Source organism: Leptosomus discolor, chromosome 1, assembly GCF_034619465.1.
Source record: "Leptosomus discolor isolate bLepDis1 chromosome 1, bLepDis1.hap2, whole genome shotgun sequence".
NCBI lineage: Eukaryota > Metazoa > Chordata > Aves > Leptosomiformes > Leptosomidae > Leptosomus > Leptosomus discolor.
The window spans coordinates 172,905,950-172,931,608 of record NC_141391.1 but is presented as its reverse complement, the minus strand read 5'-3'; positions in this window follow the sequence as shown (position 1 = coordinate 172,931,608).

Sequence of the window (25,659 nt, the reverse complement as noted above, 5' to 3'; positions counted from 1 at the left end):
GATTTTACCAAGTATTTCACATCAAATATCACACTAAAACAAATTTGTCAGCTGTTTTCTCCTAAGCAACCTTTCTTCTGTTTTTTCCCTTGTTCATTTTCCAGTTCTTCTTGTATCTTGGCACCTAAAAGGGTGCCACATATTTTTCAAGTGTCCTACTATCATGGGTTAGGTTAGTCATATATGAATCTTCAGATAAAAAGGAAAGAGAGAAATACTTTTGTTTTTTAAAAACCAGTGATTCTTAGACCTTTTCTCTAGACTGTTTAAATGCAGCAAAATTAGTGGAAGGTTTTATAAAACAGTTGTGAGTTTCTTAATAGAGCAAAATTTTGCCCAAGATTATCTCAGATGTTGTAGTGCCTTCTAGTGGGCTACAGTTGTAACCTTTATTTTTTTCCCCCCAATTCATTCGTTCCAAATTGTACGAGGTAAACTGAATTAGTACCTGTGGATCTGAACCGTTTCCAAAGAGGACAGGGGGTACAGTAGTAATCACATGGCATAATTATTCAGAACCATATGAGTGCTTACACATTTAAGAGGTACTTTCCCACATATGATTTTTGGATGACGGAGGCCTTGGCACATTTAATGTTACACAACTATATGCAATGTCTAGAAAGTGGTAGTCTCTGTGGGAGGAGTTGAGAGGTATCTGAGAAACTTGAGCCAATGATTTGGCATATATTTGTTGGCACCCCAGTATCTGGGAGGGAAAATATTGCACTACTCTCAGTACCACAAACACTGCTTTGAATTCTTGTAGCTTGCTTTCATGCTGTTCACATGATGTCTGAAGGATGAGACCAATAAGTATTTTAGAATTTTTTGGGTTAGGATCAGAGACTGAGGGAAAGCAAAGACAGACTACTACAGATTAGAACAATATGGGAAGGAAACAAACTCACTTGGAAAGAAATAGAAAAAAAAAAAAAAACAGAAAAATAAAAGGTCTTTAAAAGGAAGAGAGTTAAAATATTTGGATAGACAAAGTGAAGAAGAATGTTTAATTCCTTTTATGGCCATAATCAATCAAAATGTATGGGAGATGTTCCAGTTGCAGAACCAAATTCAGAGGTACTCACAGGCATTTTCTCCTTCAGACTTTTCCTTCCCCATCCCCATCCTCTCTGCATCTCCTAATTCTACAATCTACTGCCTGAGGATTAACAGATCGTATGCAGTGAAGGAAAAAGAAAAAAGATAAAAAGGCCAATTTAACTGTATTTTCCATTTTTGCATTGAGTTAGTGTTGCACATTCCTCTTGTTACATATTGCCTTTGTAAATTTTGTCCGTGTTGTGTTGAACGCTACATACATGCCTTTCTTTGGATTTTCTATCACCATCAGTTAGCACAGTATCTTTGCATCTTTGCACGATGATCCTAATATTTCTCCATTTGCAGTTTAAAAGCTTTGCTTGCAAAAGCAGTTTTGAAGCCTTTTTTTTTCTTTTTCTAATTGTCTTGATTTTGATTTATTTGAGCATATTCTTTTTTGAATTTTCCTCCTAGAAATTTTTTCCCGAACTCTGATATTAATTTCCCTAAAATTATTCAGAGCTACTCAATTGATTCTCTGAGTTCTTTTGTTTAGTTAGATTTTCTTGTTGAATGGAGACATTCTGGTGATATGTATACCAATTAGAGAATAAAATTATATGTCTCTCAGGCTGGAGGTTAGAGTTTTATTTTATTCACCAGCTCAAGTGTAAAAGTTTTATATTCACCTTTGAGCAATGATACTTTTGATGCATGACACAATTCAGAAGTCTGAAACTTCTGGATGTACATTCTCAGTTTTCAAAAATTAAGAGAGTTGCTTGGTTTAGGTAGATATCTTGAACTTTAAATTAGAGATTTTTATTTCGAAGTTACTTCAAGCCGGGGTTTATCAAGTAACTAATGAGGACGGCTACCTAATATGAGATGTATTTTGTGTCCTGTATATATCTGTGATGCTACATTTAAACTCTTCACCATGACATAGAGCCGGCTATGCAAATGTTATTAGAGAACAGGAAAAAAACAAATAACCAAAGAAAAACATACCAAAAAGCCCCCCTTGCATTTGTGCCAGTATACTTCACTTTATCCTGTTTTATCTGTAGAGAATACGAGGGGTCAGGGGCTATTCACTAGCTCAGAAGCCATACAAAGACAATGCAAATTCATTTTCTACATAAACTTCTAGCTGTATAAAAACAATGTTTCCAAACCAGTGCATGTAGTTTTACACTGTCCTCTTCCTGAAAGCAAGGAATATAAACGGTTTGTGTAACAATAACTAGATTTGTGTAAACTAGTGTACATAGCATCATCACCTATTTTTAAAGCATGCAACAGCTCTCTGTCCTGCTGCCAAAGTTGTACTAAAGACCTCCTCTGAACTCAGAACATCTAGTAGATGGTTGAGGAAAATGTCTCTTGTTTATCTGGATTCCTTTTCAAGATTTATTTTCAGTTCTTCATTGTTCCTACTTATTTGTGGTATCCAACTTAACTCACTAAAGCTTGCCTGAGTACCATCTGATGGATATCATTGTTGCTTTTGCAAGAAAGTGTGCCAGAAAAAACATCTGGTTTTAAATGACAGTGAATTAGGCCAACTCTCTGATCTGAATCCTGGGAGGCTAGAACATAAGCAGGCAAGCCCTTTCCTTTTATGTATATAGTGCAAAAGACATCTCTGTTTATTATTTGCTTTAGAAAAGCTACCAAAGTGTAAATAAAAAGTGTAAAAAAATGATGAAAAAATAACAAAAAACCAACAACAAAATACCTAAATATCACAAAAGCTCTTAATAACCCAGTAGTGACAGGAACCATTTGTGGTATTACCAGAAAATACTGTACAGTGTACTAAAGCAGCAACGTAGTCTCCATGTGGCAACAATGGTAAAAGCAGACAGTAATTTGCCTACCCAATGTTGTGTTTACATGCTATTAAAGCAGCAAAACACTTGAGCCCCTAATGTGTGCAGAAACTGGAAGGTGCCTATAATGCCAGAGTAGTTTTATCCTATAGTTCAAAAGCATGTCTTAAATCAAGTACTTATATATTATCCAATATATAAAAGACTTTATGAGCATGGATCTGCAACTCTGCACTTCTTGCCTCCCCATATGACTTCTTGCAAGTGCTCCACAAAGAGAGTTTGACACTAGTTTTACTCTAAATGTTTTGGACATTTCTCAGGAAGTCTTGAAGGAATTAGCACAGTGGGGTAATCTTATCCTGGGACCAAGGACCTGTTAAGGACCTTTTTAATTTTTTTTTTTTTTTTTTATTTCCCCTCCCTCCCAGCCAGTGGAAAACTAGAAAGAAAGAGTTGGATTTGTGGTGGAAATTCAGTTTTGGAGGCTGCAACCATTACTCCAAGAATCATTGTGTTAAAAGGAAGATGACAAGTGAGGCAAGGGAAACCATTCTAAATAGTAATTTTTGCAATTCTGTTGTGGTATTGGTGTCATGTCCTGACTATTTCTGTAACTTTTCACAAAGCATTAGAACCAGTATTTCCAACTATGAGAATTAGTTGGAAAAAAGGATATATTTTTTGACAGTGTTATGATATGCTATTCTAGTCCTGGCCAGATATACCAGCAAGCAAGGTTTTTGTGTGATGATTTAGATTCTGGGTAAGATTACAAATGCAACAGCCTTTGCTTGAATTTGCAGCTACCACTGGGAAAAGACAGAAACAAACAGATGGACTTTTTAAAAGGCTTGTTTCCCTACAGCTCTGATTTATACAGACATTTAAGTCTATTACAATGTTTTGAACAACTTTGTGGTCTTATGAAATTGAGAAGGTACATTATTTTGAAAGAGATCATGAAGCTTGTAAGAAAACTTTCACAATATCCATTATCATAAAGGAAATATTCCATTGGTACATGTATTATAGAGCACAGGAGGTTCCCTGACAGGCTGACAAATATAAAAAATATTTTACTTTTTAAAAAAAAGTCAAACAAAAAAACCCACTACTGTGAGAGCTCCACAACTTTTTAACTTTTCGAAAGATATGTAGATAACAGTATTACAGGTATTGTATTATATTATACACTTCATTTTAGTAAAACATATCCCAGATATCTACCTCAAATGTAAATTAAATCAGAGTTTGTTAAAATTATCCACAAAATTATGTTAATTTTTTTCTCCCACTAGCTTTATGTACATGGAGAGATTACCCACAACACAGAACTAGCTTTTTAAAGAAAATCTTTTTAATCTGAGAATATGTATACAGTCCTGCTGAGCAGCACAGTTGTTCAGAATCTTCTTGCAGATTTCTGTCTTCCACAGACTGGAAAGGGAACAGGCCTATACGATCCTTCTGGTTTTAAAATATATATGTCAAAGTTCTGTGGGAGAGAACCACTAACTCTGCACTGAATGCTGTGAGTTTAGTGACGTCCAACAATGTACTTACAGAGTAACTGCACTAAAGTCAGTATGTAAACCCGTATGAGATAGATCTGGATATATTTAAGCTTTATGTTTTATTGTTCTACTAATGTTATAATTTTGTGCAAACTTTTTTTTGACAAGCAAATCGATACAGCTCTTTTTAAATACTTTGCCCCATACTCTGCAACAGAGAAAATAAGAACAAATAGAAGTAGCAGTCAAGCATTTGTGCCAATTCAGTGTGGCTAAGATGCTAACATATACAATCAGTACCTTGCTGACCAGGGTACAGAGAAACGAATGCATCTAAAATCCTGAGTTTCTGGCTTTATGTATGCTCCTTCCATTGCACTGTACAGATTCATTGGTACTTTGTTCTGTGCTGCATTTTGCAAACCCATGAAGAAAATTTTCTACCTAGCCAGACTAATGGACCAGTAAATATTGTTAAAGGCTGTTCTGCATTCCTGATAGCATGTAAAGCAACTGGAACATACTAGTTAATATGAACAATAAAGATTAAAACCATGGACATTAGATCATTTGATTGATCCATTTGCCAATCCATAAATTTTTTCTCCACCTTGATTTAGAAAGAAATCTGAGGCAAAAAGCATTACTGTTCAATGTGTATGCCTCCCCTGTGTTTGATTAATTTTTGACTTTGACTATGGAGCGTTCTTCTAGGCTTAATTTCTGCAAATATTTGGTAAGTCATTGATTGAAGGAGTTCATGAAATGCATAATTTGGAATCAGGTGTGTGAATTTTCACAGGAATGTATGCATGTGAGCACAAAGCCACAATAATATGTAAGTGATCTCTCTGATGACTGATATCAATACTTCAATATCAGGTTCTCCATTTAAACTATGCAAGACCATGTTTGCTCCATTCCTGTTCCCTAAGTTCTGAGAAAGGCTGAAGGCAGAACGGGGCTGGGTGGGTGTACACGCAATCTTGCAATACACACTCTGATTTGCAGGGCAATAAGAGACAGACATTTCCCTCGGGTATAGTGGTTCTGCATTCCTTCAAATCATTCACATCACCCCAGAGGGTACAGCAGCCCTCTGAGTCTGAAAGGAACAAAGGAACATTGTTTTCTGATGAGATTAAATAGAACAGTAATCTGAGATTCTGAAGACAAAAACGGCTTACAGCATAGTTGCAGTATAATGTATATCTATATGCTTTTGCCTCTGTAATCTTGTGGCAAGCAGGTCTATGTCACACTGAAGTGTGAAAAAAAATTTGAAGGAAAGGTACTTATTTCCTAAATCTGTCTGGGCACAGAAACTGCCAAATCAAACAAATGAAAACATTCTTTTTCTGAATTAAGCATTTATCCTAAATTAAACCAGGTCAAAGAAACTCATAGAAATTCTGTTACCTTTCAATATAAAAATGTTGAATGATTGAAAAATTAGATATTCAGTAAAAATAGACCTGTGCAAGTTCTTTTAATAGTCAATTTTGAACAGTTTACCCGTAATTAATTTATTTTTGAAAATCTTTTATCTGTACTAAAGATATGCTTACTGATCTATCGTGATATTGTAAGTCTACAGAACTGAAAAAGCAATGATCACACAAATATGAACAAGAGAAACAAGATGCAACAGGTAAATAAATTTATTTACGTAACTATTAGGCTTTCCTGAAACCCAGCCAGCTAGATGAGGTCTTCAAAAGTCACCATTATCTAACATTTGTGGGTGACCGAGTATTCAGGGTTTAGGAGACAAGTTACCATGTTGTTGAATTTGGTAGTGCAGGGCAGGAGTGAGAAAGAAGGTGTCTAAAGACCCAGGGGTGAATTTATACTCAACAGAACTCCTGTTCAGGAAGGAAGATATATGTCCCAAATCTACATTCATTTCAGGGAAAAATGAACACAAAGATAAGGATTGTCAAAAGAATATATTCCATCCCCTGAGGAGGTGTGTGAAACATCTTGAGTGTTAGCTTAATTTGACAATCTTCTGAATGAAGACAGCATAGGAAAAATGTAAAGCCAAGCGACCCGTTACTAGGTAGATGAACATGTAATGGCTCTTTTCCTAGAATATCTCTTCGATGTAGTAGCTGTTTCGTTGTATTTTGTAATAAAATTAGATTTTCTTTTTAAACATCTACTTTGGTATTTATCTGATGATGAGTGATGTCTAGACAGTAGATTCTGGGGAGACAAAAAAAAAATAAATCATTGCTGTGTTTCCTCCCTAGAATTTTACTGCCTTTGGAGATTTTATTCCATTTCTCCTTCACAAGTGAAGTTGCTGTATTATTCTTCCCTTGAATTGTGTTAAAAGAGTATTGAGATTTGTTTAATTTCCAGTCATTTTCACTGGTTATTTTGGAAATCCCTTAAGACAGAATTCAATACAATTACACTTCTTTATTTGAAAGATTAATATATTAATAAATTAAATATATTTATGAAGCTTATTTTTAAACAAAATTAAATAACTGTTTTCAAATTAGTGAACAAAACTCTTTTAGTAAGATAAAAATTATCAGTATTAAACACAATAGAATCCTGAGCTGGATACATCACAATAAAAAATAGTTAAGCCAAGCATAAGCAAGTTTTTAAAAACCTGCTAATTATGTTAATATTTGTATTTGTCTTCTGATATTTGAGCTATAGAGTTTTAAAAATGTGTCTGCCATATGTCTTTTTTAAAAGGAATTCAAAAAGAATTTGAAAGCAGAAGTTCCCATGCTATAAGATCTCTCCTGATGCTAGTGCACTAATAAAAAACACTAAAAGAATCCTGTTATGAACAATGACATAACATGTTGTATATTTTTTTTAGCTGTTTTAAAACTATCCTTAATCAGTAACAATACTTGGTACAAAATTGTAAGACCTTGTTTCACAGTAACATGTAACAGTGGAAACTGTGTTGGAAATTAGGGTGATGTCCCACTGAGAAAGTGAAGTAGGCAAACTGTCTTGAAAGACTCGTAACAGATGGACTGACTGAGATAAGAGTTTTACGCTACGAAGGGAATATGAATAAATGCGTGTTGCCTGTTGTAGCAAGGACAGAAAAGTCTGATCCAAGATATTGCTAGTCCCATGTTCCTAAAATCATTCCAAGTAGAGTATCCTACAAAACCAGTAACGTCTGACAAAAAGCAATGGCTAAAAGTTGCCTTTTAGGAGATTTGCAGCCCAATTCCTGTACTAAGATGTTCCTAAATCTCAGAGAAACCTCTAATTATCTGGATGCTACTTTACAATGTGTCTTCAGAAGTTCATCCATCACATCTGCCAGATTCTGTCATCTGTGACAGTATTTTTTATGATCTGGGTAGGCCCATGTTAAGACCACCCACTTATCCCATGTCAAAGAAGAGGTTTCAGACTAATTTTCTGCTGCTAATGACTCATCAAATTTAACCAATTTGCCTAAATTCAAGTTTTAATATTCTACATGAATCACTATGTTTCCTATCTCGTGTAATTTAGGAAATGCTTGATACCAAAATGTTCCTAGCTGTACTAGCTGCCTTTCATATTATTGTATTCATAAATGTAATCAGCCAGAGGATAGAATTATAATCAAATGACAATGTGACTTCAAGAAAGACGACAAAACAAAATCTTTGTGTCAGTTTCTGATTTTCCTTTTAGCTTTTGCAGGACGCTGGTGGGAGGGGAGAGAGCTGGCATCCAGGAAGCTAACTTTGCTTATCCTGAATGATATCTATATCTTAGAGCATCCCGCTAACTCATAGGCACCTTTACTGCAGTATAGCAAATACTTGGAAGGAAAAATCTTATTTCATAAGAGATTAGTCACAGCTATAATTCAGAAGTATATGGGTTATATGTTTTCAATTACTGGAGGGTTTAGGTATCAAATCATTCTCCTTGGCTTTGTTGAGGAATGTTTTATGATGCTTCTTTCTTTGCAGTTGATAAGCTAGCATCTTCTTGTGGCTGCAGGAAAGATTCCAATGACTACTTCATCTGTATTAAACCATTTGTCATGGGGAGTTAATAGATTAAATGGACTTTTTTTGTGCTTCTGTGTGAATTTAATACAGATCATACTGTTTAAGAAATGCACTAAAATCAAAAGTATTAATGCAAAATAATAGCAAACCATTTAAAAAATAAGGATATGTTAGAAAAAAGCTATTTGCAAGGATATCAATTGTAGCTAGTAATTCACTAAAACTATTTCAGATATGAATGTAGGAGGTATTTCCATTTATCTGTTTCCCTTTTGGAAGATATTATTATTTGCCTGTCTGTTTCTTCATTTTTATTAGACAGGCAGGATTCCAGAACAATTTATATGAAGAGGGATTTTTATTTCTTTTTTGTTTTGTTTGCATTGTGTTGGGGTTTTTACAAGATTAATACCAATTCCTTTAAGAAATAATAAGGCATACATGCAAATCTTTGATTTCAAAATGCTCCTCTGTAGAGAGTTTTCTAAACCAAAGTTTCACTGCATGGCTCAGGTTAATCACAGGTTTATATTCCTAGAGGTTGCATCAAGGACCTATGATGAACTGAGGCTTGATTCCAATGAATAAAGTAGATCTTTTCTATATTTCAGCTACATCACTCAATCACTTCTGAATAAAAATTAAATGATCATAAATACAGATTTTCTAGTTATAAAATTAGGAATATTTAAACACAGTCAGAATTAAGATTTAAGGGTTGCATTTACCTTATTTCCTCATATAAGGAAATAATATCTAGTTTATGAAAAATGGAAAGCAGCCACCTAAATGAATGTAATCAGTCTGCAGTTAGATGTTTAACTGGTTGAAGATAGTGGACTGAAACAAATAATGTATCTACCTCATGGAGCTGATAAAGCAAAAATATCTTCTGTATGGAACAGATGGGAAAAAAAGATTACATTTTTTTTTCATAGCAAAAATATTTCTTATCGCTCTTGAGTCCTACAGCAAGCCAATGAACTATAGTGAATGGCCATTTTACATACCTCTTTTACATAAAGAATTATAAAAAAGTTAATTTACTTTATCTCCAATATGTTTTACAGTAGTTATGCAGTACAGAAAGTATAATTAATGAATCACATGCTGATGCGAGTCCAACAAAATCTGCAGAACCACCTCTGCACTATCCTAAGAACTTGATAAATATCACCAAATGAAAACATTCCAGTTAATCTGAAATTTGAATACTATTATCTCATCCTTCTTCACGCTACTAGGAGAAATACAATCACATTTACTAAAAAAATAATAAAAAATACACCTTTCATTAATCAAGGCTATTTTTTCAATTCTATAGTTGTAGTTACCAATGTAGTTAAAATACTTGTAGCCATGTTGAAGTTTCTATGCATTAAAAAGGATGTATGTAATTATCTTTTCTTTTCATGTCCCAAAGCTACCCAGTCAACACTCAAAACCTCAATGATTAAAACTCTAGCAGCCATTAGAATTTCAGTAAAACAGCTAACTTCACTTAATTTAATACTGAAATGACACTATATCCAACTATATGCTCTATGTGCAGTACATATAGTGCATAAATTATACATAATATATGTAGTGACTCTAGGCAAAGAAAACACTTTGTTCTTCTGCTCTACTTATGCTTGAGATTGTTTCTCTACCTAAAGTTACAAAGTTTGCCACTTTTGTCCCTATCCCCAAGGCTAATAGACCTACACGAGACAAGAAGCACCAAATTAAGTGCTTCTATAAATTGATTTGGGGAAACAAGGAATATAACTTCTCAGAATCCATGTCCCCTGCTCTGCGTCAAGTAGATAATAAGCTACCCTAATGAGGCAAGTAAGTAAGTCTTGGTGGCCACATCCTAGTAAAAAGTAATGAGTTTTCAATTAGATTTCTAGAACCATATTAGAACCTCCTTATGGAGGCAGAAGCACCTCATTACCAAAGATACTTATTCCACTACAAATATGTTAATTTCAGCTTCATGCTGCTGTTTTTAATAGTACTAGCAACAAACCTGCTTTTTGTACCTTACCGTATGTCCAGGCTGTGCTCCAACATATCACCTGTGACTGCAGAACAGAAACCCTCCCCACAAGCACTGATGGCCATTGCTGAAACATATGCAAGAGTAGCATAACAGGCCAGATGTTGAAACTTGCACAGGTTTATACAGCTGAATCAATTCAGTGGTTAGCTTTCCTTCTCCAACAGAGAAACCATTTTTGTCTCCTCTGTTGAGCACCAACATGAAATACATCATTAAATATTTGCTTTCCTGCTTGTCATTTGGCCAGAACAGAACGCTAATAGATGTGCCACCTCTGTCCTGGTCTGTATGGTGAGCTATTAGTGTGCTGTATATGTCACTATTAGAGACTTGTTTAACAGGTGGTAGCACTCTGAATAAATGTACACAACCCTTGAAGATTTGCCTAGAGTAGATTCAATCACAACTAGATAGGAAGCTTTGAGGTTCACTTACAAAGAGTCAGCATAAAAAGCCCATGATTCTAAATTACAGTATTACACAAAATATGTATAACACCCTGTAACCAGCAGAGAAAACAGTGCATTGTGGTATTTAAGCTGAGAGTGTAAATTAAAGAATTTGTGCCGTGCAACCCCTGTTGGGGCAGCTCCATTAAAACATCCATCTATGAATCAAAACAGCTTATTTGAAACATTTGTTTAAGCAGTACAAATGCATTAACAGACTAAATCAGCCTAATACCAAAATGTTATAAGCAGTTTGACCCTTTTCAAGATCCATTATTTTCACAAAGTAGGTTTCCATATTCAGTATGTTGGCAGAATGTCAATATCTAAACAAAACCCATCACAGTGATCTCTGTTTCATATTTTTGAAGCATTTCATTACAATGAATGCAGAAGCACTCAACTGGATCAAATTATTATTTGTGTTGTTGGAGGCCAGTTAGACATTGACCAAATTCCTTCCCTAAACAAGGCAAGAAGAAGAAAAAGTTCTAGAAACTGTAGAGTTGTATTATAAGAACTGTCTGCTGGCTACTGAGTAGCTGTGTCACTGAAAGCACTGGTTCAAAATTTTGGATGCATATTTTATCCCACAGAGAAGGGATATAAGCCAGGTGCTGGAGATTGATCAAGTCTTATGCCAAGAAAGGAACACACACTATGCCATAGGGAAAAAAAAAAAAAAAAAAAAAAAAAAAAAAGATGGCTAGGTTTTGGATAATGGTCAATTAACCTTTTCTACAGCAGTCAGAACAGGAAGGGAAAAAATATTGATTCTGTCATAATCGGTAACTTCTGTATGACACATGCAGCATGTATTTCAGACTTTCTTTTGTTATTCTGCTCTCCAGTCAAAATGTTAAGCTGTTTTAACACAAATAAATGGTCATTTCACAATTTAGCAGACAGAAATGTTTCAATAGGATGTGTTTCAGTGTTTCATAAATTCTCACTCACTGCTAAAATGTTTCAAAACCAAGAGGTGTGATTGACTTTAAAAGAAAGGATGTATTGACCACTAGGCTTTCTAATCTGACTGAAATTCAGAAAGTCAGTCATTGGGGAAGACAATGAGGCTATAAAGTTTGGTAACTGTATTTATATATGAGCTGCATGTTAAAACCAGGACTCTAGTTTCCTGATAGTATCTTAAGAATGATGATTGTTGGCCCTTTTTTTGTTTATGGCTCTAACTTTCAGTTTTGAGCTCTAAACAAGAGCACTATATCTAATATGTGTTATAAAATACTCATGAAGATTTACAGGGATCTTTACAAGCAACCAATTGCTCTGTGTGTGTGAGACTATGAACAGTTAGAGTATAATGTAGAGGTTTTGTTTCCCCCCACTCTTTCTACAGACTAAATAAAATTTCCAGCCACAGCAAGAAGCAACTGAAAAAACTTCTAGTGAACATATCATCTAATAAAAACTGAGTTTTCTGTTCATAAAGTGTTTTCAAGCTGATTCTGATTTAAAATATTCAGTGTTCTGTATAAATGCCCAAAATAAATTGCCTAAAATGATTTCAATTAGGGGTTGATTGTTTTCTTCAGCCAATAATAATTATATGTTTATGGTTTCTGATAAATCATTGCAGCATCAGGTATTGTTTACTTTCCCTCACTGGGTCACTGTAGCTTTTAAGTATAATCACTATTTATCTTTGTTTAGTTGTTCTATCTGCATAGAGATAGTGCAGTTTCTGAGGATCAAGTATAAAATCAGCTATACCAAACAGCTGTTAGCAATGCAACTATAGCTCCTGACAACTAATTGTCAGGATTTCACTAATCATTTCAAAAAAGCAAGTACGCTTTTTTTATTGTATAAAGAAGAATGAGTTGGTTTTGTCTTTAACACTGTAAAAGGTCAGTCCTTTTGTTTAAAGAGAATAGAAAAAAGTAAAGCAGATCTGACTCTAATTTTATTTCATATGCTTAAAATACTTTGTCTGAAGACAGAACTCAAACCGAGAATGACAAAAATCTGTGTGTTCCTGATATGAGGAAAACCAGTTTGAGGAGACAATGTAAAATCTCATGCTCTTTTGTTAGCATGCAGCCAAAATCAAGTTGTCCAGTCAGGTCCCCAAACACTGCATGTCCACACAGCACTGTGAGGTGTCAAGCTGAAATACTAAGTTAAGTGCCCAGAAGCGAGATAGTGCTATCGGTGCACTGCTGGTACAGCTGCACAGGGCTGGCCACATTGCCTCCAGCTATCTCATTCAAAGCTGTATCTGGCCATGGTGTGACAATATGTTAAACTGTCTGCCTGGCTTCTGGTGACAGATCAAAAATAGTGTGGCTAAATGATGGAAAGTGCCAGACCAGATTGCTTCTATTCTGCTGCTTCAGATATGTACAAGCACCCCAGTGAATTAAGTGTTTATCAGTGGCTTCATGACAGATCAAGCTTTGTCTGTTCTCCTGCATGGAACATAAAAACCATCAAAGTTGGCATAAATTTGGTATCATGTATTCTGGCTAATTTGAGAAAATAAAAGTGTTTGTCCAAGCCCATCTATATCAAATTGGTTCTTTATTTCTTCCAGTAGTGCACAGGTCTGATGGGGGACACATGACCTAAGGATCTCTGAGTAGATGTGTAATATAGACATACAGAAAACAACAGCAACAACAACAAACCAAAATCACAGAGATCTGCACAACACTTTCTTCCTTGCTTGGAATCCAGTGAATTGCTTACAACTGCCCTCACATGCCCTCACACATATCTGGAAAGAGACACTGTGATCACACTAAGCTGACCAATGACTAACATGGCTGATAAGAGAATAATAAGCGTTTATGATGGCCTCTAAATTGTCAACATCTGGGTTTTTTTCCCAACACATACTATTTAATGTTTTAAATTCCTACCTTGAAAACAAGTAAAGACAAAATGGTCTCATGTTTCATTACATCTTTTACCCTAATATATTTGCATATATGTATATAAAATATCATATATCTCATATCCATACATAACTAAGTTTATGTATATTAAAAAACAATATCTTTTTAAATCTAATATTCACTGTTTTGGAGAAAGTTTACCAAAATCATTTCAGTCAACTCTGAAAAGTCAAAATTAGAAGGAAAAACAGAACAAAACCATTTTGTTATTCCCTCTCATCACCTTAGAGCCTCATGATTTAAAAGATCACTGAACATTTGGTTTTGGCAGCTGTCATAATCCACAGTTTTGCATTTACTCTTACGAAAAGTTCAATCACTCATGAATAGTGAACAAATAATTAAAAAAATGCATAGTCTTTCCATGAATGATACACAAGAGGTAAATTTGTCAGATAAACTCTTCCTAAAAATATTTGGCTTGGCTCTAAACAAACAGCAGATATAATGAAAAGTAGAGTGTACTTGTGCTTTTTTCTTTGTCTTACAGAAATATTATTAGAAATACAGTTAAAGAGTTTTAGAGCTTTTTTTGGCAACTATCCTTTGACATCTTGAGGATTTCATTTATTGTGTATGGAGTTAGTAGGCTAGAAAGGAAAGATAAGTACATGTAATCAGACCAAGGCATTTACAATGCTTAAAGTGGGGTTTTGCCCTGTTAACTGGCTGTATTAAACCAGAAAAAAAAAAAAAAAAAAAAAAAAAAAGGTTTGGGAATTTCTTGTTTGTTGTCTCTCAATGGTTTCCATATTACATCTGTTCAGTTCTCAGTTTAAATGTAAAAAAGCTGTGGTATTTCCCTCTAGCTCTTCTGTTCTCAAACTCATCCTAGATTCTGAAAGTAAAGTTGGAGTTTCTGTGGCTCACACATCTCCTACAAAGACTCTGCAGTCTCACTGTTGTTAGGAATTTGGTTGATGATATGCCAGCTGGAACCAAGCCTGGTTCATTCCCTGAGAGCTTCATTGGTTTTGCAGTGCAACAAAAGGCACATACAGCAGCAATTTGTTCTAGCAAAGAGGCTGAGCACATCAACCGATAAAGTAGCACGTGTCTGCCCTTGTTACCTTCGTGACTGTGCTGGTCTAAGTTCCTCAGTCACCTTGGACAAAGCACTCCACTTGCCCTGGCTGTCATCTCTACATGCATAAAAAGAAATAGTCTGTCAAATAGGGCAGAGACTGCATAATAATTACTTTTTTTAAAGGTAGTCAGGAAAGGGCTAGCTATATGCAGCCTGGTCTTCTTTTAAAGTAAAAAACATGACTACAAACATTTAAGAATAGAATAAAAGCTGAATGTATTTTCTTATAAATTACATACTAATTCTCACTGGGAGAAAAGGAATACCTAAATAGCTAATCACCCTGACATGAAGTCAATTAACATAAACAACAGAGTTGAGGACAGGTAATGAATAAAAACATTAACAATTATCTACCATTTTCAAAGACACTATTGTGGCAGTTACTAGAGCAAAACACAACCATTGAATTTTTTTATTCTATAGAAAGTTACTTGATGGTATCGTAAAGTACTGTAAAATTTCTTAATTAGAACTGATTTGAAACCAGACAAAAGACTAAACTCAGGAGAGAGAAAAGGGAAGGGAAGGGAAGGGAAGGGAAGGGAAGGGAAGGGAAGGGAAGGGAAGGGAAGGGAAGGGAAGGGAAGGGAAGGGAAGGGAAGGGAAGGGAAGGGAAGGGAAGGGAAGGGAAGGGAAGGGAAGGGAAGGGAAGGGAAGGGAAGGGAAGGGAAGGGAAGGGAAGGGAAGGGAAGGGAAGGGAAGGGAAGGGAAGGGAAGGGAAGGGAAGGGAAGGGAAGGGAAGGGAAGGGAAGGGAAGGGAAGGGAAGGGAAGGGAAGGGAAGGGAAGGGAAGGGAAGGGAAGGGAAGGGAAGGGAAGGGAAGGGAAGGGAAGGGAAGGGAAGGGAAGGGAAGGGAAGGGAAGGGAAGGGAAGGGAAGGGAAGGGAAGGGAAGGGAAGGGAAGGGAAGGGAAGGGAAGGGAAGGGAAGGGAAGGGAAGGGAAGGGAAGGGAAGGGAAGGGAAGGGAAGGGAAGGGAAGGGAAGGGAAGGGAAGGGAAGGGAAGGGAAGGGAAGGGAAGGGAAGGGAAGGGAAGGGAAGGGAAGGGAAGGGAAGGGAAGGGAAGGGAAGGGAAGGGAAGGGAAGGGAAGGGAAGGGAAGGGAAGGGAAGGGAAGGGAAGGGAAGGGAAGGGAAGGGAAGGGAAGGGAAGGGAAGGGAAGGGAAGGGAAGGGAAGGGAAGGGAAGGGAAGGGAAGGGAAGGGAAGGGAAGGGAAGGGAAGGGAAGGGAAGGGAAGGGAAGGGAAGGGAAGGGAAGGGAAGGGAAGGGAAGGGAAGGGAAGGGAAGGGAAGGGAAGGGAAGGGAAGGGAAGGGAAGGGAAGGGAAGGGAAGGGAAGGGAAGGGAAGGGAAGGGAAGGGAAGGGAAGGGAAGGGAAGGGAAGGGAAGGGAAGGGAAGGGAAGGGAAGGGAAGGGAAGGGAAGGGAAGGGAAGGGAAGGGAAGGGAAGGGAAGGGAAGGGAAGGGAAGGGAAGGGAAGGGAAGGGAAGGGAAGGGAAGGGAAGGGAAGGGAAGGGAAGGGAAGGGAAGGGAAGAGAAGAGAAGAGAAGAGAAGAGAAGAGAAGAGAAGAGAAGAGAAGAGAAGAGAAGAGAAGAGAAGAGAAGAGAAGAGAAGAGAAGAGAAGAGAAGAGAAGAGAAGAGAAGAGAAGAGAAGAGAAGAGAAGAGAAGAGAAGGAACAGAAAAAAAAGAAGACAAATGCCTATGGATATACATTCACATTGGGCCAGCAATGCTTGCATACTCATTGCATGCATTATGCTAATGTGTAAAAAAACCCTTCTGCCTCCAAGTAAGAACTGACAAAAGGTTTCACAATTTCATTGTACTTAGATGTCTTATGCCTTTTTTTATCACGTAACTAAAAGAAATTACATTTAAACTCTCTACTAAAATCTTTAAACCAATAAATTCCTAATCCTTCTCATGATTTGGAATATTTTTGGGTTGTCCACTGTAGTTCCTGCAAGACTGAAGGGTCAGACGCCAAGATATGAAGAGGGGAAATAGAAGCAGTCTTTGGTACCTGTCAAATTGTTGATACTCTTGCCAAAGACTTGCATCAACATATGACACATTTACCAGATGAGAGAAGTCATGGTGAGATCAAAAATTATCATCAGCAACTGGTTATTTTTCTAATGTTATTTTGATATAGAAAGCAAACTGATGGTTGCAATGGACATTTTACCAAGTTCCAGATTTTTTGAAGAAAGTTAAAACTCCATTTTTAAGTTTTAAAACTGTTCATGAATGTCTGTTGAAGGACAGAACACACATTTAAGGATTAACCTTCCAAGCGGGTTAATGCAGGATAGTATCTTTTTTGAGGCTTCGCTTACAGTGCTCAGGAAGAAAGCTTGTGAAGATGTTCCTTTATTAAAATACTCTAGAACACTCAAAAGGGAAAGAGATAATTTTGAAAGAAACTGCCTCCCACTACTTTTTGGCTCGGGTCTATGCCATTTCTTTAAAGGAGACAAAGCAGGGAGCAGGTACCGTGTAGTCTGAAGGAGGAAACATGTACATTTCAGGACACAACAGCCTGAGTGTTTTTCTTGGCTGGTCCAGCCTTGTGACTGACATCTATTCACCAGAGAATTTAATTTACAAAGGGCAAAAATTTTCTGCTGCTTGGAAAAGGGTCAAAAAGAGAATGAAAAACAAGAGGTTTGGTTTCTTCCATTTTCTTTACTTTTTTTTTTTTTTTTTTTTTTTTTTTGGATGAAGAAAGTCCAAAGAACTTTATTGATGTCCCCTTTTTTTTTTCAGCCCTTAATTCTCCTTCTCAGCTCCTGGCTGTTTTGAAGTATTAGTTTTCTGTTTACTTTTGTTTTCACCATTCTGCTGAGCTTCTGTAAGTTTCCAATATTTCTGTCAGGGATTACACTTAAACTCTATTTGCCAATTTGTTATGCTTTTGAAGGCTTCATTGTAAAAAAAAAAAAGGAATCTGTATGAAGATTTTACTGACTTACTTTTAAAAGAAGCTATTTAAAATGACTGGATAGAGAAAAAACCCAAATCCTCTCTTTCTCTATGAAATGAAAGTGCTCTCATGTATACAAAACTTTACAGACAGCTACTTTTGCTAGTAATAATTTAATTCTTTCTTTCCTATCTTAATCATGCTCATTCACTTCTGATTTCTTACCATCTAGTCATAAGTGATTTTTTCAGAGAGGCTATAAAATTATAATCCATTTTACTAATCCTTTGTCAAGAGATTGCAAAGATAAAAGTTTTTTCACACTCCTTGTTAATGTCTTGATAAAAAACGGCTAAAAAAGATAGCTATGAATACTTTAGATGCTATTCTGTGACACAGTGGTTGCAAAGTCATACATAATAGTAAACAGCCTATATTACTATGAAAGCAACATACGCTGTTACAAGGATCATTCTACACCATTCTTGATCTTCTGTGCCTGTCATGATCTCAGTACCTCTCATGTACAATACGTGGAGCAAACTTAAACTCGGATGATGAAAAACGAAAGGAAGTGTCTGCTGGTGTTCAAAATGGAACCAAATATGTCTTTACTTCAAGTGGGCAGATATGTGAATGTCTATGTTCATGCCGGCTTGTTGAAAACATCAGCATTTCTAAACAAGTGTGTTTGACAGAAGTTTAAGTTACACCAGTGAGTGATAAAAGAGGAATACTCATGATTCCTTGTAAAGTTGTAATTGGTCTGCCTGAGATGCAGCCCTCATCGTGCTGTGCAGTGGTAGCTAGATAACACACCAATGTTTTGACTGCTGCTGAGTAGGGCTTACACAGTATCAAGGTTGTTTCCCCAACATTTCCCCAGTAGGCTGGGGATGGGCAAAAACTTGGGAGGGGATATAGCCAGGACAGCTGACCCAGACTGACCAAAGGGATGTTCTATACCACATGACGTCTGCTCAGCAATATAAGCTGGGGAAAACAGGGAGAAGGGAGGGACATTTGTTTCGCGTTTGTCGTCTGGAGCAACCGCTACGCGTACTGGAGCCCAACTTCCCAGGAAGTGGCTGGACATCGCCTGCTGTTGGGAAGTAGAGAATAAGATCTTTTGTTTCGCTTTTGCTTCCGCGCGCGGCTATTTGCTTCATTAAACTGTCTTTATCTGACCCACGTGCCTGCTGTTATGTTTTCTCTCCCCTGTCCAGCTGAGCGGGTGAAAGTGATAGAGTGGCTTTGGTGGGTACCTGGCATCTGGCCAGGACCAAACCACCATAAAAGTATATCTAAACAGAAAAAAAAAAAAAAAAATCATCAGTCCCTGAGCTAGAAGAGATGTGGCTGACAAGCCTGTGTGGCACAAAGAAGCTCCTAGTGGGATTAAATTCAGATCTAGGAAAAATACAGCTTCATCTGAAGAAAACAAATCTGAGCTAAAACATCCTGCTTTTACAGGGCAGCTATACTTCTCATCTAGCTAACTCATGCAGCCACAGCTGGCTCATTCCAGACACAGGGTAGGTACACGCACAGTCATTTCTGCATTTCCTCGGGTAGACGAGGCAGAAGCATCTCAGATCACCCTGCACCTGCCGGTGTAGGCACAACCTTAGGAAAGAAGTTGCCAAGTCCCCTGCAATCCATGGAGCTGTCTGAAATAGTTGGAAGATTGCACTGGAATGTTTGCACCCTCTGATTAAGAGTTTTTTCTATTATATCGCTGTGGCACACCATGGAAAAGGAACATCTCCACTGCAGGAGCGAATCTGGGTGTAGCAGAATGCAAATTGTCCTCTCAGGCCAAGAGCAGGAGCGGCAACCACAAACCACTCCAGGCCTTTCACTTCAGTTCCACCAGACTCAATGCTAAAAATGAAAATTAGCATACACAAAAATGTTTGTAATAATGAAACAGAAGGAAAAGGATTTATTGAAAAACATTTCTGAAGAGTTAGAATGAAATATTTCTATAGACCCCCACTACAAATTTTAAAGACTAATTAAATTGTACTTATTCAGTCAGGCTGAATTCACAGGAAGACTGATAATAGATACTAGCTACTAGTATAGCTGTTTAAATAACTGAAACTGTAGTACATTTTCTGTTGTCCCTTTTTAGTATAAGTAATATGTCTCACAAAACATTTATACTGAGAAATTAGTACTGTTATTGCAAAACTAAACATTGCAATATTAAGTATTTTGAACAAAGTAGATTCCTTATAATAACTTTCAGCCTTTTATCATTATTTCCAGTATGTCAGAACTCAGAAACAGAAACACAGTCTGTGGGCAATCAGGCACAAACATGGCATTTGTTCTTTAGCTAAATATAATCTCTATTTGGCTGCCTTCTTGTTACCTTTGAGATATAAATCCTCGTGAGGCCTCAGTTAGATGCAGTAATGTTCCAATAAGTCAATCTAGTGGGACCCCTGTTCTGATTATCCTGATTCATCTTCAGTGCAAGCTGCTGATATATGCATGTAATAATATACCAGTGGGGAGTATTGAAGAAAATCTGGCTTTTATATAATTAGGCATTTGCTATAAAGCACTACAGTTATATAATCACCCTAGTAGACACAAACCAATCTTTGTGTGCTACTGAAGCATGGATAATTTGTTAGCCATTGTGTTCAACTGATTTATTTCTTTGCTTTGCTGATTATATATGAAGATATCAATAATCAAAGCCTATAGAATTCAAACAACTGTGACAAGATTTGAGGGTATTCAAGCACGTCTTTCTAGTGTAGGTGTAATTTGTACTGTGAGGAAATTAGATTTGCTGGTATTATTTATTCTAGCTCCTTAGATGAAGAAAGGTATAGTAGCAGAAGCCATTAATGTGATATAAATATCCTAACGAATATGTAGTTTCTTCCAGGAAAACATTTTGTAAGAGTCAGGTCCCTAATCAGTATTGCCACACTGGCAAGTGTTTCTAGTTTAAATGTGGTCACAGTCTTAGTCACTGCACTTATTCCAGACAAACAAGGTTTCAAGGGAAAATAAGCACCCACCATGTGGATACCCAATAGGAAGAGTATCAAAACTCTTGAACAATTAAAGGAAATTATGGAAAAAACCCTTTACAGTTAGAAGAGGTCAGCTCATCTGCTAAGTAGGTCTAAGAAACTGAAAAAGTTCAATAAATAAAGTATAAATGATTCTTCCATGAAAAACAGAGATGTTTTTCAAAAGAGCTGTTCATCCCTGTAGATGGTGAGGAATAGGTGTCAAACATTATTAGTCTCTAAAAGAAAATCCCCTTTTAGAGCTTGCGTATCTGTGGAGAGATGCATTTGAACAGCTGTCAGAGTTTTGAATCACAAAAGAAAAGTAACCCAATAAGAGAAATTTTACATACCTGCCTCCCATTGGTTCCAAAATCGTGAAACATGGTTTCCATTTACATGGAATCACAGAATGGTTTGGGTTGGAAGAGCCCTTAAAGACCATCTAGTTCCAACCCCCCTGCCACGGGCAGGGACACCTTGCACTAGACCAGGTTGCTGAAAGCCCCACCAACCTGGCCTTCAACAATTCCAAGAAGGGGGCAGCCACAGCTGCTCTGGGCAACCTGGTCCAGTGTCTCACCACCTTCATAGTAAAGAACTTCTTCCTTATATCTAACCGAAATCTCCCCTCTTTCAGTTTGAAACCATTACCCCTCATCCTATCACTGCACTCCCTGATAACGAGTCCCTCCCCACCTTTCCTGTAGGCCCCCTTTAGGTACTTGGAAGGGGGCTATAAGGTCTCCCCAGAGCCTTCTCTTCTCCAGGCTGAATAACCCCAACTCCCTCAACCTGTCCTCACAGGGAAGGTTCTCCAGCCCCCTCATCATCTTCATCTCTCTATATTCAATAAATATTTTCATTGTTGTGAAGACCATCACAACACTATTAAAATTATTATGTAAGATAATCACCATCCAGTTGCAGGGTATGCCAATATCTTACGGAGTGCAAATACAGGCAGGATTTAATAGCACAATAAACCACAGCTAGGAGAGTAGTCCTCGTCCATGACTATTTATGTTGCTGTACATCAGCTGGGTTCTTCTTCAGATTTGGATTGTCTTTTGTCTTTTAAGCACCTACAGTCTGACTGCATTCTTTTCCTCCACTTAATGCAAACAGAATAACCACTTAGGTGTCTTGATGACAGAACACTGTAAAATGACCACAAATGATGAGAAAGAGCATATTGAATTTCACAGGAATGATTGAGCAACACTGCTTTTTAATTGGCTCTAGTAGCTATTTATCATCACTTACAGAAGACCTGAAATCAATGGAGATTTTTATGAAATGTACAGATGTGTCAAATGAACACATGCATGCAGTATAACAGCTATGATAACAGTAATAAGTCTCTTGCAAAGGGCTGTGCAGCAAACTCCCTTTAGAAATTCTCAGATAGATCATGAGACCTGACAGAAAACCCACAGGGGAATTGTCAGTTTTACTAATTATTTTTTTCTTTTTTTTCTTTGTAGACACCGTATCAGACTCCAACTGCCAAAAACTTTAAATAACAAAAATGATACAAAGACAATATAGGAAGAGAATCTACTTCACAATTACCTTTAACTTTCAAGCATACAAGATGGAAAGTAATTAAACCCCCTCCCTATTTTGGTGATTTCTGCCTGATCACATGGAAAAGCCCAGAACAGATATAAAAAGAAGATTAAAGACATGGAAATCAAGGATTTCCACTTAGGGATTTGCAGCTTAGTCACCTCTGTGCCAAAACCATATTTGTGTACTCATGTAAACAAGTCAAATGACATATATACCTACTTGTCTGCGTGTTAACAGAGCTTTTTCAGTCTGAAGCAACAAATGTTTGTTCACAAACACTTCGTAAAAATGAGCTGTGAGCACTTCCTGTTTGATGTAATTCCATGGTTTTGTAACGTAATGCAGAATGGTAACTTTGCCATCTCTATACAGAATCAAAACCTGCCTAGCAACATCAGCAAAAGAATTGAAGAAGAGCATCAATTTTTTTCCCATTATCAAAAAATACAAAAATTACTCTCATTTGTGAATGTGTAAATGTGTGAACAACGGATAAAAAAATGTGGCAAATGTTCAGGAAATGTTGTTAATTTATTCTGAAAATTGTAGTTCAGATTTCTTTCTATCATATCTTAGAATTTATGTCGTTACTACAAAAAAACTGCAGGATATTTTATAAAAGACTCTAAAGATGCATCTATGCCGTAGTCCTCTCCTATAATTTACCTTTCTTTTAAGATTTTTGGGGAAATCTTCACTGACAAAAGAGGAGAACATGCTGTTTGTTATGCTAGTTGTAGGGGAAGTAATTTTTTGAAGCAACAGAGTTACAGATTTTTAACTTAAGATAGCAAAATAACACACTGCAAGATGCATGAACCCCTCATTGATCTTTAGTTCATGCTATAGTATATGTAAAAGATAGAAATTCTTACAGACAATTTAATCCTGGTTGAATCATGTAGGTGTGAAAAAATATGTGACTAGTACAATTAAATTATAAAGATGTTATAGAGGTATCAGTTTTCATATGTCTATACATCTTTGTGTGCACACAAGGAATGCAAAATATTTCTCAGCTAAGCTAAGTGCACAAAGTTGATGTGCTTATACATTTGCTGGTGGAAAACATCCACACATAGATTCAAAAGCCTCAAGTCATCACAACCTCCAAAAGTCTTGCGAAGTTCAGGAATATTTGAACAAGAAGACTTAAAGGTGTACTTACACTCAGTAAATGTTTATGTCATCATTCATACCTGATTTCTTCCATACTCAAAAAATGAATATTTTTTCTTTATTCTGAAATTAAATTATTATTTAAATTTAAAATTCTGGGCAGAGTTCATTAATCTAAACCAAATAGATATGGGCTTTTTTTCAGCAATGAAACAGAAAACAGCAAATAGAACTGGAATATTAATTTTCATATAGTACTCTTGCTTTATGAAATAATTTTTTATGCAAATAATGTATTTTATATCCATCAAGTAGGGAAGTGGAGCTTCCAGAAGGGAAGAGGAGCTAAGGGTAACAGCAATGCCTCCCCAACAAAGGAACATAATCCCACCCTACATGAACAAGCAGAGCAGGGTAGGTCTGGTGATGATGACTGGGGTTGGCCACAGCCCAGCCAGTGAGTCAGGTTTGTAGCAAGGATGCAGGTCCCAGATCAAGCCAGGGAGCCAGTTCAGGAAGGACAGGTCAGGGTCAGGGATGTGCAAGGCAGAGGCACAGGCATAGCTACAGCCGTAGCTCAGGCAGGGACCAAGCATGTAAATCATCATCCAAGCAAGAGGAGGATCCCCTCAGCTCTCCTCACTACCTCTGTGTTTTCCTGGAGGTCTGATCCAAGATTACATGGCTGCACCACATCAAAGCAAACTTTGAACAGGGTCAGCTAAATCACTGACAGGGCTGTTATGAGGTTGCAGATGACGAGTACAAAGAAAAATAGGGCAGTTAGACCCTGCTGCACTCAGGGCCCTGAGAAAGAGCATGGCCTAGAGAGAAAAAGCAAGAAAATTGTTTCAGGTTTCACCGAGATATCCTAGCAACATTCCAAACTGGTGACTATAAACAACTTGTTCAGATGAAGGATATTTATTAAAACCAATGTGTGACTTCTCTTTGAGTCTAGGACATTTTGAATCATAGCGTGAGACTTCTGGAGAAAAAAGCCCTGCATATTTCTAGCTAAATATTCCCTATGGGCAGTTTCCATGATGTGCAGCTGTGGTGCTGTATGAGAAGTATATTTCTGTCATCTTCTACCTTTTCTCTCTATAGATTATATTTCCTAACTGGACTATACCTCCCACCACACAGTCGCTTTGTTTTTTTTGAACTGCTGCAGACTGCCACAGACACCTCCAGCCATGGCACTTTAGCAGAAATATTAGTAATCAGTAAAAGCCAGCACACAGAGATCATATATGCACAACCATAGCTCTCATGAGAAACAAGAGTAAAACTTCCTAATAAAGTTGTTGACAGAGAATTAGGCTTTTGTTGTTATGAATTTGAATAAATGCGGCATTTTTATTACACAGATTTTTTTCAAACAAGTCTTAATTTCCTTCATAAAACTTGTTTCTTCTCCTTCAGTGACACAAACATGATGTACACAGGCCTCACCTAGTTAAAAGACCACTTTCCATCAGAAGACATTTTTTATGAGAAATTTATCAGGTGGTTCTTAAAATGAATATCTTATTTAATTTCTACCTATTATTATAGCCAAATTTTTATCTCTGTCCAGAACATAATAGAACAGAGTTATCGTCAGTATACATGGGCTGGGCAGCTTTCTGAGTATTCCTATGCCAGGGAAGGACGTCACAGTAGATGGGCATAGTGTGAAGAGGTATAGCCTCCACAGACAACCTGATAAATATTTGAGGGACTTGTCAAGCTATGCTCTGGCAACAGTACTGCCTGCTCATGAAAATTTTTTAAGAACAGAAAGAACAGTGGATCAAGATGCAGTTTATAAAGCACAGAAGAGAGAAAATTATCATAGCTGTGCTACATCCTCCAGTGTGTCTTATGTGGGTATGTAATTGCAATCAGACCCAGATCATACGCTGGGTGAAACCAAGCCTCTGAATTATTAAGTATTTTCATCTCTGTACTTTACAGAATTATATTCTAACTGGGCTTGTCATTATAGAACAGCTAAATCCTAGATTTAACTTTGATTTTTTCTCTCATACAGGGGCTAATTTCCTAGCAGTTAAAGCTCCTTGTGACACTGTTTCTATTTTCTCTTTTTAGTTGCTTGAA